General features: G+C 38.0%; 1 protein-coding gene and 1 long non-coding RNA gene across 8 annotated transcripts in view; one reads left to right on the forward strand and one right to left on the reverse strand.

The window, feature by feature from the left end:
• LOC122449608 overlaps nt 1-19,504 on the reverse strand; it is a 33,371-nt gene that overhangs the window by 13,689 nt on the left and 178 nt on the right. For 2 of the 3 annotated variants that reach the window (XR_006271979.1, XR_006271980.1), the window contains exon 2: nt 3,616-16,875. This is a non-coding gene — a long non-coding RNA (uncharacterized LOC122449608). Of the gene's footprint in view, nt 1-1,784; nt 16,876-19,504 lie in introns of those variants that run through there. The other variant, XR_006271978.1, reaches the window with a different exon arrangement.
• The window catches only part of SOX6 (SRY-box transcription factor 6), a 672,686-nt gene continuing 667,748 nt past the window's right edge, over nt 14,567-19,504 (forward strand). For 4 of the 5 annotated variants that reach the window (XM_043481411.1, XM_043481400.1, XM_043481420.1 and 1 more), the window contains exon 1: nt 14,567-14,687. The gene's annotated coding sequence lies outside the window, so the exon portion shown is untranslated. Of the gene's footprint in view, nt 14,688-16,871; nt 19,471-19,504 lie in introns of those variants that run through there. The other variant, XM_043481412.1, reaches the window with a different exon arrangement.

A 19,504-nucleotide genomic window follows, 5' to 3' on the forward strand; every position in this document is an offset into this window, starting at 1 on the left:
CAAATATTGTATATTAATGCATATATATGGAATCTAGAAAAATGGTACCGATAAACTTATTTGTAGGGCAGCAATGGAGACTTAGACACAGAGAACAGACATTGTCACCGTAGTGTAAGTAGAGGGTGGGACTAATTGAGAGAGTAGCATTGAAACATACAGTATCATATGTAAAGTAGACAGCCACTGGGAATTTGCTGTACAATGCACGGAGCTCAACCTGGTGCTCCGTGACAACTTTGAGGAGTGGGATGGGATGAGAGGTGGGAGGGAGATTCAAGAGGGAGGGGATATATGTATGTCTATGGATGATTCATGTCAATGTATGGCAGAAACCAACAGAACATTGTAAAGCAATTATCCTCTGATTAAAAATAAATTTAAAAATGTGGAAGGAAAAAAAAAATGAGTGCTTTCTTGACTAGTCTGTATAAAATGTTAGCCACCCTTATACTTATCCCTGGCAAATAGCCTTACCCTACTTTTTAAAAATATACCTCTTGCTATCTCCTGACATGTAATATATTTGTTTATTGGCTTGCATACCTTTTCACCCTAGAATATAAATTCTATGAGGGCAAGGAAGGACTCTGTTCATTGTGGCATGCAGTGGGGGCTCAATAAATATATATGTGTGAGTGTGTGCTCAGTCATTTCAGTCCTGTCCTATTCTTTGTGACCCTGTGGACTGTAGCCCACCAGGCTCCTCTGTCCATGGGATTATCCAGGCAAGAATAATGCAGTGGGTTGGCATACTCTCCTCCAGGGAATCTTACTGACCCAGGGATGGAACCTGTGTCTCCTGCATCTCCTGCATTGGCAGATGGATTCTTTACTGCTGAGCCACCAGGGAAGCCCAGTAAATATATATAGAATGAATAAATGAATGAAGAATGAATGAATTATCTTAGACCAATCAATATTCATGAGTTAGTACTAAAGATATGCATATGAATCACACAGGTTCAAATATTGAAAAATAGTTTTCTTTTTGCAAGGTGAGGATGACTTATAATGAGTAGACAGTTGGCATTATGTGTCATAGGATACAAAGAGTCAGTTTACAGAAGAGAAAATATGGGCTTCAGATGGTAAAGAATCTGTCTGCAATGATTCTTCAAACAGGGTTCAATTCCTGGATCAGGAAGACCCCCTGAAGAAGGGAATGGCTACCCACTCCAGTATTCTTGCCTGGACAATTCCATACATAGTCAATAAATACATAAAAAGATAATCAGAGAAATGAAATTAAATACCAGTGATATACTATTTGTCATCAGATTGACAGAAATAGAAAAAAGAGACTATCTAATGCTGAAGAAGATGAGGGGAAATGAGCATTCTTTTATGCTGCTAATGGGAGACTGAATTCCGACAACTTTTTTGAAAGTTATCAGATAGTATCTATTGAAATAAGATATACAATTTTTTTAAACCTGACAGTTCACTTTTGGAAATCTAACAGCAACAAAAGCAACAATATAAAGGATATTTATTGCAAAACTTTTTGGTATTAAAAATTGCAAATAATTTGCATGCTCATTAATAGGGATATGGTTATAAATAATTATAGTATATCTAGGTATACTATATGCAGCTATTAACAGAAGTCTGAAGGAATGTCTGTGCACTGTTGTGAAAGCAAATTGGAAAGTAATGTATATAGCATTCTCCAATTTTTCTAACAACTATAGAAAATATATTCAGGATACATATATGTGTATATGTTTGAATAAACATGAAGAAATATAAAAAATATATAGAAGTTATTAATCTTAGGGAGGTGAAAATGATAAGTTTTGCTTTATTAACTTTCCCCCAATGATCTCAGTATTATCCAATTCATTTTAATGAATATTATCATGCTTATTATTTTAAAAATTTAATAAAATAAATTTGAAAAGAAAATTATCCAGATATCAGAATATAGTAAGCTAAACATGACGATCAAAGTAACTTAGTTGCTAAACAAAACAGGTATGAGTCAGTGTAAATCAGAATATTGTATAAGAAAGAATGAATGACAGGGACTTCCCTGTGGCCCAGTGGCTAAGACTCTGTGCTTCCAATACAGGGGCCCAGGTTCAATCCCTGGTGGGGGAACTAGATCCCACATGCCACAACTGAAAATGAAAGAAAGAACCAGCATGCTACAGAAAAGATCCTGTGTCCTGCGTTTGGTGACTAAGACCCATCATAGCCAAATAAATAAATAAATATTTTTTAAAATGACTAAAATCTTAAAAAAAAAAAAGAATTAGATCTTTCTATTGTGACATTTTGTGAAACCACAAATCATTCTTTTTCTGGAAATACTGTCCAGTTCCAGGCTTTACAATTTTAGGGATATGTGAAGAACTCAGAGAAGACAGCTGTATTATGAAATTTTGATTATTGGACATATAAAATTAGACTAATAGTAGATCTGAAGTATATGACATCTAGAATAAGACTAATACTATTCACACCCAATTGAATACTTATTGTAGGTTTGTAATAGTAAGGGATGTTTTTGGTTATAGTATCTTAAGCAATGAAAAAAATTACTTATTTCATATAATAATGTCTGGAGCTTGAAATTTAGGGCTTTCATAGAAGTACAGTGATGTTGCTAAAATCTTAGACTCTTTCTATTCTTTTGTCCTACCTTTCTCATTATTCAATGAGCACTTATTCATTTTACAAATATTTATGGAGTACTATGAATTTTTAAATTATCTTTTCATCTTTGTATGTATTGTCTCATTTTTGTTAGATGGTTTTTGCTACTCTAGGCATCACAGCCACATTTAAAAATAGAAAGCTAGGAGGTGGAGTGACGAAAGATCTGTTTGTCAGGAAGCTCTATCCTTTCTTTAGAGGAAGAAAGCTTTCTCAGAAGCACCAGAAAGTAGAATGACAAGTAAAGAAAAGTGAGCATTTTAGACAATCATTTTAGAAGTTCCAACATCTGACTGATAGCCATTCCAGAAAGAGACGATGCAAAATGGAGTAGAGTAGAAAAAAAAAAATAATGCAAGAAAAATGTCCGGAATTCAAGGTCATGAGTTTTTCAGACTGAAAGACCATCTGAGTGCCCAGAACAATGATCTACACCAAAGTATATTGTTGTAAAATTTTAAATCAATAAGGATATAGATATGATTACAAAAGACTTCAGAGAGGAAAAAAATAGGTTGTGTAGAATAACGAAACAGACATTTCAATATTAAGACTGATGTCTAGGGTACATTGGAGCAATGCTTACAAAATTCCTGAGCAAAAATGATTTCGACTTCAAATTATGTAGATAATCAAACTATTAACTGAATGAGATAGATTTTCAGATATGCAACAACTTAAATTTACTTCTCATGTATGCTTTTTGTTAAAGAAGTTACTGGAGGATGTGCTTTAATAAAATAAGTAAACCAAGAAAAAGGAAGATTAGGAGTCTAACACAAGAAAGCATAAAGGCAAATACAAGGATGACTTATGTAAAGGCATAGAGAGCCTATCAGTCTGAATTTGAGCTGAAAGACAGAATTTCTGTATTATTCAGGGTTCTCCAGAGAAATAGAACCAATGGGTAGTGTATAAATACAGAAAGAGATTTATTATAAGGAATTAACTTACATGATTACAGAGGCTGAAAATGTGCAGGATGGGCTGGCAGGCTGGAGACCCATGAGGGCTGATGCCACGATTCTAGTCCAAAGGCTATTAAGTTGGAGACCCAGAAAGGCTGACGTTCTAGTTCAAGTCCGAAGACTGTCTGCAGGAGACTCCTCTGTTACTTAGAGGAGGGTCAGTCTTTTTGTTCTTTTCAGGTCTTCAGCACGTTGGATGAGGCTTACCCACATAATGGAGGGCCATTTGCTTCACTCAAAGTTTGTTGTTCAGTTTCTCAGTTGTGTCCAACTCATTGCAACCCCATGAACTGCAGCAAGCCAAGCTTCTGCAAGCTTCTGTCCTTCACTTTCTCAAACTCATGTCAACTGAGTCAATGATGCCATCCAACTATCTCATCTTATCTCAAAACACCTTTGTAGAAGCACCTAGAAAAATGTTCAAGCAATTATCTGGACACTCTGGCCCAGGAAAGTCAATACATAAAATTAACCATTAGTTTCCAAGAAAAATGTTAACTTGATACATTTGACAATTTGGAAAAATAACACTTTTGGGTGAAAACATGGAAAAAGTAATAATAGTTCCATAAAACTAAGTGAATTATTGTAAATAGGTTTTTAATAAGGAAGAACAAAGATATATAAAAGAAATGACATTTATTTATAGTATACTACTTGGCTCAGTCATAAACAAGATTTACTTTGTGTGATAATATAAGCCTTGGCTTGATTTAAAGTCAGTGAGCTGTTACATAATTATTTATATTGGGAGGATGGGAAAAATGATACCTAAGAATTAAATATTCACCCGCCAAAATAAGATGATAAAGAATGATTAAATTTTAAATTAAAAAGTAGTTTATGTACAAGGCTTAAATATCATTATAAGCACATTAGTTAGAAATGTGCAATTAAATACTAAAAGATTTGAATACAAAAAGACTTGAAAGTGATCGTCTTTGGGTCTTGTGAATGGGAAGAGGAAGGTTGTGACAGAGATCCATTGTTTTATAATAAAAGCTTTTTAGTAAAATTCTATTTTTTTACCCTTTTAAAACACTACTTTAACAAAAAATTAATTAAAAATAAAAATCAAAGTATGTATAAGATGCTCTAGCAATGCTCCTTTCAGTGATTGTCATAAATAAATGAAAACATGTATATTTTTAGGTCCTAAAAGAAATCAGGTTCTGAACAAAAAAGGAGTCATATCATATGATTTCACACAGGTTTAAAAGAAGTGTGAAGATTTCAGTCTTTCTGATTGTATTTCATTGGAATCTCTGTTTATAGGTATTCTTAGGATGTCTGCTACGGAAAGATACTTTTATTTTCTGTATATGTAGAAGTACTAACTAGGTTGTTGAAATGACTTAGAATGAAGGATTATTAATAGATGTGTTAAAGGGCACTAGAAACTTGGTAATCTGAAAAAATTCTGCAGTTGAATGATTTGTATAAATTATTTTAGAAACTGATTTATTAAATTACATGCAGGTATCTTGTTGGGTCATTTCTGCATATAGCTCTATACTGTCTGGAAAATTGAGATATTATTCCCACTAATTCTAGGTTGTATTTACCTTTTGTGACATATGAACGACTGTGCATTTCAGTGTATCTGATGTATCTTTCAATACATCTGTTGAATGACTTGTCGTGATTGTGAACTGTGAGCTAATGGAATCCAGAGGCTATGATTCTTTTTTCTTACTCTTCTTTGATCTTAGCACCCAGGAGTTGCACACTGGATGTAGCTCAGATAAATTGTTCTTAGTTCTTTCATTTTAGGATTTTTGGTTTACTTAAGGGCACTCCAAAATAACTGTAAGCAGTACTTGAGCACTCCATATGTAACTGTAGAGCTGTAGAATATTGGCTGTTGTATTACTCTGTGTGTGAATTGCAAACAGACCAAAAACAAGTTTGCTAACTATGGGACATACCTTATTAGAGTTTCCAAGGTGAAATTGTACATGTTGGTAGAAAAAAATTTAGACTGTATGCTCTTCCAAATACAGTTACACAGATGAAAGCAGAATGAAAAAGTTCACATTTCAGGTGCTCTGATTTCTCAAATGATAAAAGGGAACTAGTATATTAAATAACTATGCAGAAAGTGGTGACTGAGGTGGCTCAAATAAAATTAAGGCCAGAAAAGGTTAATGGAATTTATAAGAAATGAGCAAGCTCTGTTTCATATTCTCTGGATCAGACCAATATGTCCCTATTCCAGGAAAGGTGGGTTGGTACTTGATTTTCCTATTCTTGTATTTGGAAAAATCACAAAATTGTTGACATTCTGAGTCAAAAGATTAAAAACTAAAACAATTATATTGATCACCTATCCCACATACTTATGTATACAGTTTTACTGATATTAAATGTAATTACTTGATTTTGGTGAAAATTTTGAGCATATCTTGCAGTAGTTTTTCACTGCTGATGATTACAGTGTATTCCACTTCTTGCCACCCAGGAAGTCATTGCAATTTTCTCTATTATGCTCAGACAGATAATATATGCTCATAAGGAAATATCAGTGACAAAATGGTCCTTAATGATTTTACAAAATTGTTTCTTAAACATTAATGGATAAAATGTTATTCTAAAAATACTTTGAAAGCAGAATGTAAGTAAAAACAATGGAATCTCACACATTTAAAACAGATAAGAGATTTTGCACTAGTATTGATTTTGAACACTGAAGTAATTTAATAGTTTTCTCCCTATTGTATAGTATGTTAATCCTGAGTGTTAAGGGTAGGTTAGGTAAGCCTGTTGATGATTTTAACAATCTTTAAACTAACCATAATAATTTCAAGGACCAAAATGTTGCTAGTTCAAGGTAGTTTCTTTATTCCTTGTGTTTAAGTATCATAGACCTAATTCAAGTTGTAGTGTTCATGTAAATAATCAACTTACATTAAAAAATTTTTAATTGAATAAAGTCAAATACATGAACATATTTCATACTTTATTGTATCTGGAAGATAATTCAAGCTTCACAGTAAAATATATTCAATTTTAACAATATTCACATAAATAAGTGCCTATGGGCTACCAAATATTTAATAAAATTTTAAGGATAAGTAATTATCTTCTGTTGTATTTTTCATATTAAGCACAATTTTAATTATAAATGTAAATATTTTAATATATTCAGGATTTTTTCTCATTGGATATTTTTGCTCAGTTTTTGTCATTCAAGTAGTCTTACATATTGTAACTGCTGTAATATTATGCCTGCCTTCTTTCTTTGTTCCAAAAATATATTTTCCATTTTGACTGATTAGAAAATGTCAGTAGTAAATTTATAAAATAACACATATGGGCAATAGAAACAATATATTTCTATTATTTGTTAAGTTATATTTATTCTCTGTTAAATATGAACAAGAAACAACATGGACAATAACCACAATTTGAATTTATCTAAAGTATCGGTGCATTGCATGCTCATGAATGCTCGATTGCTCAGTTGTGTCTGACTCTTTGTGACCCCATAGACTGTAGTCTGCCAAGCTCCTATGTCCATGGAATTTTCCAGGCAGCAATACTGGAATAGGTTGCCACTTCCTTTTCCAGGGGATCTTCCTGACCCAGGGATCAAACCCACATCTCCTGCATTAACAGGTGGATTCTTTACCACTGAGCAACCTGGAAAGTCCAAAGTATCTGTAGTGCATACCAAATATACAGTTACTATGCTGAAGGCAGGAGACAAATGCTTCATGAAGAAGACTTATTATTAAGGTTGTTTTCACTAAATAGTAATACCCAAACTAATATTTAAAAAATTAAACATTTAAAAAAGTACCTAGCATGGTGCTTGTTTCTAGAAATAATAGTATATTAAAATCAATTAAACATTAAACAGTAGTTATATTTTGTGGGTTTTTTTTTTTTTGCAGTATAGGCCTATGATTTTGACATATAACTTAAAATATTCATTTGACATTTTTCAATATATTGCTGGATAATGCTGTTATTGCCTTGCAGGGTCACATGTTTTTTAGTTTTATCACCGGATTTTCTCACAATGGTGATGTAGTGGTTAATAGAGTGGTCTTCCCTTTTGTAGACAGCTAACACCTGGCTTACTTAGACTAACACTTTCATACCAATAAGTAAAACTTGGTAGGATAGACTGGCTAATGCACAGATCTTATGCTGTAGTTACAGTGTTAAGAAGTCCTTGTTATTATGAATGTGCATTATGAGTATATTGTACACAGTCCTGGTATGCAAATGTGTAGCATTCAGAGAAGTGAAATAATTCTGTGTTATTATTATCTTTGTAAATTACATCTTAAGAGTTTTTGAGGACTTTATGAAGGCAGTTTTCTATACTCACAGTCATACAGTATGTGCAGCACAAAGTGTTTTCTTTCACTATTAACAATAACTGAGCCAATGAAAATGCTTTTTAAATATACACCCGGCAAGCAGTTATCTGGCTCTTCGTTCTTACTATCCACAAACCATCTTTTATCGCCTTTAAAGACAGCATATGAAACAGCTTTGTAAACATCTGTTTTTCATTGTTAATTGTCAGGAAAACTGGGGATTTAAAAGCTTCTTTGCAATCCTCTTAATCCTATCAAGAAGAATAAGTTGTATATGTTTATCATTTCCTCCTTGGATTGTTTCTTTATCATTTGGAAAAAAATACACACATACTGCCTTCATTTATTTTCTAAAAAATCACTTTTAAGAATATAATATTTTTTAGCTAGTTTGAGGACATTGCCCTGTAGAAATTCATTGAAATTATTAGCAACACAGTCTATATTATACCTAGGAAAGATGCATAATAAGTATAGATTTAAATATAGTGTGCCTTTTCAAATTATTTTCAGAGTTCTCTTGGGCATATTCCATTTCAAAATATGCAATGATAGAAAATACAAGGAAAAGATATTTGTTAGCCAATGAGCATATAACTTAGAGCTCCAAATCTCTTGCCATATTTATTCTTTATAAAATGTATTCTTTATTTATAGTTTTTTTTTCTGTTCCAATAATCAAGCCATTAATGTCAATGGAATATTTCTGGCAGTGATATAATAAGACTTTGGTAATTGTGTCTTACTTCTAAATGAAAGGGATCTGTTATAATAATTACTTTAAAAATATTAAAATTCTGCTCTAGTCTTTTTGAATTTATAATGTAAAACCAAATGCACCTATCTCTTGAGAACAGAAAGAACACTCATAACTTAATAATTAAGTAATATGTAGTAACCAATAATTTTGGTATCCATAAATAAACCTAAGTAGCAAGAGTATGGAATACTAAGAGAAGTAGCTGATTGTTACTGAAACTTTTTATTTCAGAATGTATCCATTTAAAAATATCTTATAACCTTATCTAAACTGCTGTCCTTTCAGGCTATTAGAATGCATTGTGGATTTTTCTTTTTTAAAGGTTTGTACTTTATTAGTTTCTAAACTAGTATAAATTGGAAACTCACTACTCACTATTTATATTGCTTTTCAAACTTATATTGAAGTAATGTAGAACTAGGCCTTATCACTGCATATAAAATTAATCAAAATGACATATTGTTGCAGTTTCTATGGTAACCATATCATGATGCTGATGCTCTTAAAAATTTATAAACTATAATCTGAAATATGCTAATTCTAGTGAACATAGTTAACACTTATTTGCTTAATATTCAGTTTAGTACTAAACTTCATCAACTTTGAAAGTAGATTGATAACATATTGAATATAATTAAAAGAGGTTTTGTGTTGAGCTCTTGAGTTTAAATGTTTTCTGCAGAAGCCTACTATTCTAGAACTTTAAGTATGAATAAGTGAAGCTTTTCTCTCATTATTGTCTTAAATAGACATGAATTAACATGAGGATGATCATTGTTGCATATTCTCAATGTTGTTGTCTGTCCCCGTCCCCTCACCTTAAAAATAAAACATTCAAACCTCATGCAAAACATCTTGATGAAAACTTAAAAATTCAATAAAATTCAATGAGCTATTTCAGTAATAGTAAACATCCAGATACTTGGAACACCGAATTATATTTTAACTTTCATTTGCTTCCCTTTTGATAGATAATATCTTTATCTTATATGTACAATTATGCTACATGTTAGAGACATAAAACATAAAAAGTTATAGAATAATTTTGAATAGCAATTACAGATCAATTTGAAGTTATGAAGTTTCTTTTAGTACTCATTTAAAATTAAAATATATAAAATATGTTATTTGGAATTGGTTTATAACTGTAGATTCTGTTTCTAAATAAAGCTTTTAAAAGATATATCTTTTGATAAGTTAGAAAAGCTTTTAGAAATGTGATAGCTTGTTGGTTTATAAAAATATCTGAGGTAGCTTAAATAGTATATGCCAAATAAAATGAACTAACATCATATGTAACTATCAAATGTACTTATATTGAACAGAATATTTCTGCTGATATTTGGTAAAAAAATTTTTTTCAATATATGTACAAAAGGCTTTTAACTAACATTTATTAAATTAGAAAAGTGCAAAAGATAGATCCTCAGTTAATGCACTTTTTAATTATTTGCTTTGCACATATTAGACACTCAATAAATATTTAATTTGTGAATTAAAAATGTATAAAACAGCAAAAGTCTTCAATGTAACTGTGATATTTAAAAATGCACACACACAGAGAAATCCTCTATTTAGAAATATTAAAATCAACAATCTGGGATTTGAAAGAAAGATTTCTAAATAATAAATTTTAGAAAATTATATAATTTAGGCAAATTCAGGTTTTTAAAACAATGCTAATACATACAGAAAGCATAAAATTTCTAAGGTAAATGATCAAACTTTTAAAGACTAGTAATATTAGCAAATTGTTGTTTTATTATTTGATATTTATCAGTGAACAATTTTACAGCATTGTTTTTGTGTCCTTTGCTTGTCTTTTATTAGGCATTGGAATGGGTCTGTATGATTTATCAGATGTATCTAGTGTGGCTAAATGTGTAATGAATGGAGTGATAGTCATCTTAGTGAATTGTAAACCTCAGATTTGGGCAGAGGTAAATGTTTCTTTAAGTAGAGAGTGGCACATATGAAGGAATGTAAATGCTTTAATAATATTACCGGATGCTGAAAAGGTGACATGTTACCTTAGAAGGATGCTATCATGTGGGATATGTTGAATTTTAGTGAATAAATTTATTTCTGTGTTTGATTTAATCTATCATTACTCTTTATCATATGATTACTCTTTTATCATATTTTTGCCTCTCTGTGATTTTTATAATTTTCATGCCTACCTATAGTATTTTCTAGATCACTTTTAGTAGAAAAACAATTCTATGTATCTTTATAAGACAAACATTTGGATAACTGATAAATATTTCACTTTTCATATGGATGTTTTAGTGATATTAGTTTTGGCAGCCTTAAGCTATAAGTTATTACTTTAATAAATAATTTTTTTCATATAGCATTTCAAAAATATTAGGTTTGGCATTTTAAAATATTAGGTCTGATGTGTATTTTGGGGGGAATTGATAGAGGTTTATAATTTTTTGGTTTCTACCACATTCCTTTTTATGGTGGTTTTATTTCACTATATTTTGCCATTGATACTCTGTACTAAAATGAAATGTATATACAGAACAGTGACAACTTCTCCTATGTTATTAGGATTTGATTTAAAGATCACGGAGTTGGTGTCTGACTGCACATGTGCCATGTGTTCCAGTTTTGTAGTCATTGGCCTTTGATTTTATTTTTCTTTGTGAGGCTTCTATCCAGGCTTAGTTTCTGCCAGTTACAGTAGACTTCATGTATATATCCCTTCCATTTAAGAGGTGAACTGTCAGGATTATGTATGGTAAAACCAAGGCAAAACCCCCTGAGATAAAGCTCTGGGGCATTTCTTCCATGAGGTTGGCCCACCCCATGTGACTAAGAAATGAGATGATTTGAGGGCTATTACATACTTAAGGTTTTCATAGTGGATTAAAATAGCATTACTTAGCACAGGTGTTTCTATAATTGGGATTCCCTGGGAAAATTCCATACTGTATTCCATAACACTCAGCTTTCCACACAAGTGAAGGAGCAATCGGATGTTAATTTGCTAGGTTGTAGTACGAAACAGCAGAATTGCGTCTGGCTTGGGGGCCTGTTGCTTCTCTTCTTTGAAAAGACATTTCCTGTTGTCCATCATCAGCATTAGGTCGCTGTGGTTCTTTTTATAAAATGTATTTCTTCTACTACTACTGTTCTTGTTATTCTGACCAAACTACTGAAAGGCCCCAGTCGGTATTAGCAAGGAGTGAATTATAGCCTCATATAGCACAAGATAGTTCCTGAGTGTCCTCTTTTTGGAGATAAATCAAATTATTCTTCTCCTTTTGTAAAGCATTACTATTAAACAATGTCTGTGTACCCAAGTAACAGGGAAATTCCCAGGACAGTTCTAAGGCACATTTCACAGAAGAGATGGGACTTGCAGTGGCCTTGCAGACGTCCCCATGCCTTGGAGGCAGTGTCCAGGCACAACAAAGAACAACCACAAGTTATTTCAGAACTTGGCTAGGGTATTCTTAAGCCTGGTATTTTTATAATGCAAGACGTGAATACAGGAAGAACGGTGTGCGGGAAAAGGGTTTCAATATAAGTATGGGTGGGAAAGTTGGAAATTGCTGATATAATTAACAATCACTATTATTTTACCGAATCCATTGTTAGACAATCAGAAGGACTGTTTTCCTGAGAAATGGGTGACTATTAGCACTAAGTATCCAGTCGTCGCTGCAGACGGCCAGGTTGCCTGAGCACATCCCTCTCCTTCACGTAGTTCTATCCCGGAATCCCCCTGCTAAGTGACCTCGGGTCTAGCTGCGTGGTTGAATCCCTTTGTTTCCGGCCCCGAGGGTAGAGAGCAAGCGGGAGAGGAGCCCGTGGGAGTACGAAGTCCGAGCTGAGCCGAGGTCGCCGCAAAAGGGAACCTGGTCCTCAAACAGGACCCGAGCTACCGCTACGCCTCTCCGAAGCTGCTTCCAACCCTCTGCTACTGCCCTGGGAGTGCTTGAAGTTTCAGGGCAGCAGTGCCTGCCTTGCATCTGCAGACTGGTCCCGGGTTTTGCACTTTGCTGGGAGAGTGCGCCTTCGCTCGGTTCCCTGCTATTGGTTTCAGCTAACCTGCAGTGTTAGCCCTTACTCCTCTCAACCCGGGTGTCAGAGGGCAGGCCTTGCTTTGCTCAGACAGTCCGCTTGAGAGGTGCCCTCCCTTTGCTTCTCTTTAGAGCGGTCCAAGGCATTCGCCGAGACTGAGGGGCCGGTGTCCGCCGGGTTGGTCTCAACAGCCGGGAGCCGGGCGCAGTCTTCCGCTCGACCTCAAGGTGGCGACTTAGGCACGTAAACAAAGCTCGGCCAAGCCGGACGGTTGGCACCCTCGCGGTTCATCCACGTATCATCCTAGTTTTCCCGCTGCTCTCAAGCGGACTGAATTGACTGTTAAAGAGACTTGAGTTTAGATGAAGAGTTCGGCCAGGATGGCAAAACGTGTATGTGTCTATGTGTGTGTCTGTGGGTGCGTGCTACCGCACGCACAGAGGCGGCGGGAGGTGGTATTGAGTGGAAACTCTCGGTGGAACCCGTTTGGGACGCCGAGATTCTCCTCTGCATCACCTGAGCTCTCAGGATAGGCGACCCGGCAGGCTAGGTCTTCCGGACCATTGTGCAACCCGAGATGCCGCGACCAGGGTGCAACAGCAGAGGGACAGAGGGTCTGGTGGCTGCCGCCAGCGGGAAAAGATTTGCTAATCTCGTTTCAATGACGCCCACAATTTATGAGTGGAGAGACCTGGAAAAGAAAGCCTTATGTCGTGCTGTGTCCTTCTCTAGGGTGCATGCTGGCTGACCCGATGGGGAGAGGTCCCTGCCGGTGGGTAAGAGAGACACACAGACAGCAAAACGATAAACGTGCGAGAATCACACAGTCTTACCTCCGGGATGAAAAGACACGGTTCCTAGAACTGAGATTTCCAAGTCAGTGTGCATCCCAGCTGTTTCTCCCGTAGGCTCTTTTCCTGTCTAATACAGCCTTAAGAGTAACTTGGATAAGGCTTGAGCTGCACCCCTCCTTTTTTTTTCTTTCCAGACATTCCCTAAACTCAACCCAGGGCAAATCCAGAAGTCGGTACAGTACAGAGCTTCCATTCAGTCATGGGGGGAAAAAATCCCTTTTACAGTTTCTCTTAGGCAGATGGAAGAAGTAGATGATTACGGGACTTGGAGGGGTGCATGGGGATGGCATGGGATGTTGGTGGCAGGGAATCGCGATTTCTCTTAGGTTCTGGTGCTGCAGGTAACGTTCCCAGATTCCAGCTGCTCTCAAGTCGAGCTTCGGTGGTGGCCGGTGAGAGTGGAGAGCGATCCTCGATCCTCGTCTAATGAGAGAGAGGAGGAGGGTGGAGTGGAGGAGAAACTGACCCTGGACAGGCTCCACGGACACATTGTCTTGGTTCATGTTTGTGCCCGCTCTGTGCTGCTGCCTTTGGGAGCCTTTTCAGCAGGGTAGTATGCCCGAGGCGCTTTCTCCCCCCCTTCTAAAAATGTGTTTAAAGATAAGTGAATATCCTTCTAAAACAAGTTAAAATCTTTCTCTGACTTTCCATTTGAGATGTCAAAAGGATTAAATAAATGAAACTTTATTTGACCGGGGAGTTTACCCAGAGACTTAACGACATCTCGGGTCTTTGGCCTTATTCTAATTCCATGGTGGTAATTACCCTTCGTTTCTTTAAGTGCAATAGATTTATTGCCTTAGAGACTATGCACAGTTTGATTGAATTATTCATTTTTTTTTCTTTGGTGTAGACTGCATCTGGGGACTCTGATGTGACGTGTAGATTTTTTTTTCAGGAACAAAGGGAATGTGGAAATGAAAGAGAGAGGGAGAGAGAGGCTGGCAGATGTAATGAGACGCGGTGAAGGTGTACGCAGACTGGCACTCCCACTCCTCCCTTCTGCTCTCACTGCAGCCCTGGGTAACTCGCAGGCTAACACAAACAGCTTTTCTCCCGCAGCCTGCCCTCTGTCACTGTAAGTACATCAGCCTTCTCTTATCAGCATGCAGATTCCAGCCACGCACTCCCCTAGACTCGGCTTTGCACCTTAGACAGCAGGAGAACATTTAAAAATTAACTTTCCTAAGCCAGGAAAGACATGTCTGTAAAACTTATTTTTGATTTATCTTTATTTTTCTTTGAAAAAAGTTCATGCATTTTTACCACTTTTCCCCACCTCCTTTGTGGCGGTGCTGCTGCTACTGTCGCTACCGCTGTGGTCTTCCCAATATGATGATGCGCAGATTCAAATGAAATTTAATGTTATTCTCTATCCATTTAAAGTCCAGGGACAATGCCTGGTCCTTTTGCAAAATGACGTCTTAAAGAACGCAGAGCATTATTCACAGTTTGCTTTTTTGCTTTTGTTGTTGAAACATGAGTTCCGACCTCTTTGAGGCAGAGTCCCAAGGGCACTGTTATTTGGGAGTTCGGGTTATTTGGTTACACCAAACTTAAATGAAGTGCGATGGACTGCTGGAGTCGTTGGTGTGTTTGTTATTCCTGTTTAAGGAAATCAATTGCTAAAAGTTTTCTCTGGGCTGTAATTAAAGTTTCCAACTTCTTCCTTTTTGGCTTTTTATACTCTTTCACTTATTCTTCGTTTCAGTAAAAGTTCTCATTCTCCGTGTTTTGGAAGACATTTATATTTGTACTATTTATACAGTACCTATAAAGCCCTTCCTCAAAGAAGTTAGAAACCTTAGGATGAAATCATGTAGATCTGAATTGTCCTCCTGGCTGGTTTAAGGAGACTTTCAAGGCGAGAATACGAGTCTTTAACAGTCGTTTTGATTTTTGCGTGGGTGCTTTAAATATTAACTTCTCGAGCAGAATTCATTGCGCTCCCCTTCCCAAGTTCAGGGGAACCTCTCTCCAGGAACCGAGCGCGCCTTTCATTTGCCGGTTCGCGCCTCTTCTCTGGAGGTGCGAGGCCAAACTTAGCAAAGCCGAGTTGTCTTTGCTGGTTGTCGTGCGCAGGGACACCCGGACAGCTCGGAGGTAGCGATAGCTGCGGGCAGGTAAGTCTGCTCCCACCGCTTGCCCCTCCTTCCCTCCCTGGTTCCCGGTGCTCGGTGCCCGGCTTCTTGCGCAGCGCGGGGCTCCGACCCCCGGGGAAAGTGAGCCCTAGTGTGCCGGGATCTGGCCACGGTGCCTAGGTTTCCTCGGCTCCTTTCGGAACTTCCTGGAGCCCGCAGGCCAGTGCGGACCAGGTGGAGAGTCCGGCACTTCGACTCTCTGCAGCGCTCTTTGCCTTGCCCCCTGCTCAGTACTGCAGCGCCTGTGGCTTGAAAGGAAACTCTGAGGGCTCACTCCCGCCCCCGAGGGCCACGTGTCAACCCATGCACAGCCTGAAGTGCGGCACCGAGACCCCAAACTTTAGTTTCTTTCCTTTAGGGATTAATGTTGTGATTGGCTCGGGGTTCCGCCTTATCAATCTACTTTGGTTATCAGTTTATTAGATAAAATCTAAAGAGGATTCCGCCGTTCTTCCGCCGAAGGTCCACCGCGGCCCAGTATTAGGGCCTTGGATGTCGGAGATCTTGATAATGTCGCTTTTTTTGGCCTTCTGCCAGAAGCCTGTACCTGGTCGGCGGGGTCTGTCTTGTTCCCCAGATTCCCCAGTGCTGGGTGATTTAAAGAACTCATACGCTGGTACTTGTAAAGCTAAACTTACCACAACTTTGAGAAACCCAAGTCGCGCCCCATCGTTTCCGTTTGGGATGTTTCACCTCTCTCGGTGGCTCTACCCTGAGAACTCAGGCTTTGGGACTTAAAATTATCCCCTCTTCTTTCTGCTTTAACTCTGTAGGCATTTAGGAAGGGTCATTCGATTTTGCCCTAAAGCTTTCCATAGATTTTTTGCTCCTGTAGTTGAGTTCTAGGGCCAGAGAGAGGCTTTGGAAGGACAGCTGGGCCAGGCCACACTCATTCACAAAAACAAAATAAAACAAAGACAAAATCAAAACCCAGAAGAGAGTTGACTCTTGTCTAGGATAGAAACACCAATCTGGGTTTGCCTGTTGGGCCTCTGAGGTCAAGGAGCACTCCTGGGAATTTTGGGACCAGGTGTGAAGGAGCTGGCAGGAAAGGTGCCAGGCATTCTTTTCACTGGCTTCTAGGCTCTGGCCTCTCCAGGCAGATTTTTCCAGTCATGAAGATCTCTGTGGGAGAAAGGGACACAAGATTTCTGGTTGGGGACTGTTGTCCTCTCAGCCAACAGTCATCAAGTCATTTTAACTTGCAGTCTTCAAGCTTCCAATCCTCAGCATCATCTTTCCTAACTGGAATAGGAAATAAGCATGGGGCTATTCCTTCTGCCCCATTAATCCCAGGTGTTCATCCTGACCCTTATTTCTATCCTCTTCCTTCTCTTGTCTGGAGTTTATATGAAACCAAACATGGAGTATACTTTAAGAAGCCAATATACGACTAACAGACATCTCAGCTTGGTACATCTGCATTTACTTACTTTCTCCATTTTCTTCAAAGTTAGTGGAACAAAGATGAGGCTTTCTCCTCTGTATCTTTTATCACTTGATCTGTGAAGGTCTTCCTCAAATTGGCAACTTTAGATTGCATTAACTTTTTGATTTTTCTAGCTCTAATTCCTGACTCCTCTCTCCTGTCCATATCTACTTTCACAAATTCCCTGTTCATGTAATGCCTCAAAGTGGCCCGCTCATATCAGTTTCTACATAGCAAGGACCTCACTTCCACAAATCTCTGTAGGTTTACACTGATCGTGTCAGAACCCCTCTCTTAGCTTTTAATCTTGATGTAATTTGGACTCTCCACTAACTTTAGTTTCTCAAATCTATTTCTTTGGGCCTGGCTTAACACAGGCCAACATCACCTTGTGCACACTGGCTGCTTCTTAGCTCTGTGTCTGCTGTTGTCAAAGCTAGTGTTCTCATCTATTTCTTTTGTTCTGTATCTCTATTACCTAACATCATGATTATTCTCTCCCCTCCCAGTCCCCCAGGTTTTTTTTTTGCACTGAGATAAAATTCCAGGTCTCTGTTCCATTAGGCCACCCTATACCCTTCAAATCTTTTATCTACCCTACACACCCACATCAAAGAGAATCTTTAATTTGTGTAGGTTTTTTTTTTTTTTTTATGGGGGGTGGTTAAACATAATTTTCTCTATCTGACTTACATGTTTTTTGCAAAATGCTGTCCTGGGTGACTGAAACTCTTCATCTTTTACAACTTCCCAGCCACCCATCTTGAAATTGTTTCTCCAAATCTTTTCCTCTACAAAGTTGAGGTAATACACATATATCACTCACCCAATTCTGTGTAACACAAACTTAACCCTATAATAAATGTGTGACTATTTAGTTTATCATTGTATAAGGTATAATCATTTTTTTCCTTGGTAGTTTGTACATGTTTTGTTATTCACAATTTTAACCCATAAACTTCATATTCCACATGGCCTCCAGAATATGGCCCCCTACATATGTTAAGAATCTCCTGTATCAATTCCTTTTTCTCTCAGTTGCTCTTCCTCCATCTTTTAAAATAAGGTCCTCTTCCTCTATTTACTGAAATCCTGTTAACCTATATGTTTCCATGATCTCTGCTTCCTGCATCTCTTTCTTCACTCTCTTTTGATTACTTCTCTTTTTCACTTTTCTTCATCCTTATTATTCATCCTAATATTCACCTTCCTTTCCTTCTTCTTGGTCTGCTTTAGCCCCTGTTCTTTCTCTTCTCTGTTTCTGCCATGACTCACTTCTGTGGTCCAGTTCTATATCTCAGTACTTCCTAACATTCAGTCCATTCATCATCCTCTTCACATAACTTTTTCAAAGCACAAACTACCATCCCTGCAATTCCTCTCCCACCTTCCCTCCTCCTTTTCTCCAGTTTGCTCCTTTCTTTCTCCCCAGTTGTCTACCTTTCCGCCTCTTCAGTTTGCCTTCATCTAGACTCCTCCTTCCAACAACTCCAGCCCTAATAGCACTCCTGGGGTCCTTTACTCCTCAGCCTTTTTCTCTCCACCTAATACTTGTCACCATTCCCCTCTGACCTCAACTCTCCCTCTTCTTTGTCGCCTTCCAGTTCTCTCCTACTAGTCGCTTCACTCTCTCTTCTCAGGCGCTTTCTCCAATTCCACCCTCCGCTCCCGCCGGTCTCTGCCCTCTCTCTCTCCGGCTCTCTCTCCTTTGCCTCCGCTCTCCCCTCCTTCTTCTTCCCCCGGCCCTCCCCCTCCCTCCCAGCTTCCCCGCCTGGCTCGCTGCCTCCCTCGCCTCTTGTCTCATCTTGCCTGTGTTGTCTGGGAGGGGAGCCCTGCCTCCTCTCCCTCGCTCAGATCAATGCCCTGGCCACTCACTTTCTGATGTTGCACGACGGGAAATGCTTTGAATACTTACGACATGGCCGCTCACACTGATTGCCAAGATTGACAGCACTAACCATCGCCTTCACTTGTTTCAAGGGGGAAGCCCCTAGTCACCCCGCTCTGCGCTCACCTCCCGGCACCCCGGCGGCAAACTTCTGCGGGTCAGCGTTCCCCCGCTCGGGGCGGGACACCCCCGCAGACTTGAGTTAACGGGCTTAGCCGGCCGCGGCGCTGGGGGGGCTCTACTCTCTTGCTCCCCGGGCTGAGCTAATTGACCCAGCAACGACTCCCCTTCCTTAATTTTTTTTTTTATTTGTATCTTTCCCTTTTTTCTTTAATGCCATTTACTCCCGCGGCGCAGCGCACAAGGAGCCCTCCCGTGCGGTACCATCCTGGAGCCCGCCCAGGTAACCGGGACGGAGCGAGCGATCTAGAAAGCGA

This window comes from Cervus canadensis, chromosome 11 (genome assembly GCF_019320065.1).
Source record: "Cervus canadensis isolate Bull #8, Minnesota chromosome 11, ASM1932006v1, whole genome shotgun sequence".
NCBI lineage: Eukaryota > Metazoa > Chordata > Mammalia > Artiodactyla > Cervidae > Cervus > Cervus canadensis.